Below are 2247 nucleotides of genomic sequence, written 5' to 3'. Positions count from 1 at the left end.
GTCTCCCTACCACCACCTACTGCTCCTCCCCTTGTCTCCCCACCACCTGCTGCTTCTCCCCGTCTCCCCACCACCCGTTGCTTCTCCCCGTCTCCCCACCACCCGTTGCTTCTCCCCGTCTCCCTACCACCACCGCCTGCTGCTCCTCCCCCGTCTCCCCACCACCCGTTGCTTCTCCCCGTCTCCCTACCACCACCGCCTGCTGCTCCTCCCCTGTCTCCCCACTACCTGCTGCTCCTCCCTGTCTCCCCACCACCAGTTGCTTCTCCACGTCTCCCTACCACCACCTGCTGCTCCTCCCCCGTCTCCCCACCACCTGCTGCTGCTCAGGCCACCTCCCCCCATTTATTCATTGCCTCGATGACATCAGAGAACCATGTGCACCTGCCCATTACTTCACAATCGCTCAATTATGACCCATGCCCGCAGGTCACAGGAGGCTGCTGACATCTTCAGGATTAATGACCCCCCCCAGCTTCCAACTGAACTCTGAGTAAGGAAAGGGTCATCGCTCAGTCTTTTCTCACGTGTTAAACACATGGATCCACCAGCTCTCTCCTGGCAGTCATCGAGTCATAGCCATACAGTCATACAGCACGGAAACAGACTGTCGGTCCAACCAGTCCATGCCGAACATAATCCCAAACTAAATTAGTCCCACTTGCCTTCTCCTGGCCCATATCCCTCCAAAACTTTCCTATTCATGTACTTATCCAAATGTCTTTTAAACGTTGTAACTGTACCCACAACCACCACTTCCTTAGGAAGTTCATTCCACACATGAACGACCCTCTGCGTAAAAAATTTGCCCCTCATGTCTTTTTTAAATCTCTCTCCTGTCAGATTAAAAATGTGCTCGCTAGTATTGAAATACTCCATCCTTGGGAAAAGACAACTACCATTTACTTTATCTATACCCCTCATTATTTTATAAACTTCTATAAGGTCGCCTCTCAACTTCCTACACGCCAGTGAAAAACAGCCCAGCCTATCCAGCCTTTCTCTATAACTCAAGCCTTCCATAGCTGGCAACATCCTGGTAAATCTCTTCTGAACACTCTCCAGCTTAATAATATCCTTCCTATAACTAGACACAGTGTTCCGGAAGAGGTGTCACCAACATCCTATATAATCTCAACGTGACTTCCCAACTGCTATACACAAAGGACTGAGCGATGAAGTCAAGCATGCCAAACACCTTTTTAGCCACACTGTCTGAATTCTGCCCATAGTTGCAGAAAAGTGGAATTTTGAAACTAATAATCAAATTTGATGAACATCAATATCTTCCAAACAAACAATTTTGAAAGGCCTAAATATCCAAATGTTTATCCTATTTCCAGAAATGATCATTTGATTTAATAAACTTCATTAGTTGATTATGATAATTAGCCATAATTTGAAGTTGCATTTTTCTAATTCCCAAATTACAAAGTTCTTTTTTATTTTGCCTCCAGTGTTCTACTTGACCAAGGTTGACAAGAAGCATGGACTCAGTTTCTGTACTTAACAAGGATAACTATTTATTAGAGAGATTGTAAGAACTGCCGATGCTGGAGAATCTGAAATAACAAGGTGTAGAGTTGGATGAACACAGAAGGCCAAGCAGCATCAGAGGAGCAGGAAAGCTGATGCTTCAGGTCTAGACCCTTCTTCAGAAAATTTTCAGAAAATAGTCTCAAAATCACAGGATCCATTGAGTTGGTTCTAGCTGAGCAGAAGGTTTCTTCTTGGCCTTCCTATTCTGACTGCTTCTACTGGTTGCAAGAGGCACAGTTCATTTATAAAAAGTCTCTGATTTATCAATTAAAAGGCCCAGCTACAGCAACTGCTGAAGATAAGTTAAACTGGTTTTCTTCCAGTTTAAAGCAGAGAAGCAGAGAGACAGTTCCTGAGCTGCTGGTATCTGATCGCTTCTCTGAGTCTTGTTCCTAGCACCAAGATTTTCAGTTACCTGAGAAGCAATCACACAGTTGTCGACAGGCAAAAGGCCTTTGTCACTGGTAACTGGCCACTAGTTCATAGACCAGTCAACTTGTGTCAACCAGATCAACCACTCCTGACTAGTCCCAGTAACTAAAATGAAGGCAAAGTGCTGGAGAAACTCAGCAGGTCTCCAGCACTTCCTGCTTTTATTTCAGATCTCCGGTATCTACAGAGCTTTGCTTTTATTTGAGTAGTGCCAGTAATAGATTGGCAACTGTTCTGGTTAAACTGTTTTCCCTTCTGCGAAATGAAGGCACAGAA

The sequence above is a fragment of the Rhincodon typus genome, chromosome 2 (genome assembly GCF_021869965.1).
Source record: "Rhincodon typus isolate 14 chromosome 2, sRhiTyp1.1, whole genome shotgun sequence".
In the NCBI taxonomy this organism is placed as follows: domain Eukaryota; kingdom Metazoa; phylum Chordata; class Chondrichthyes; order Orectolobiformes; family Rhincodontidae; genus Rhincodon; species Rhincodon typus.
This window is presented reverse-complemented; position numbering follows the sequence as displayed.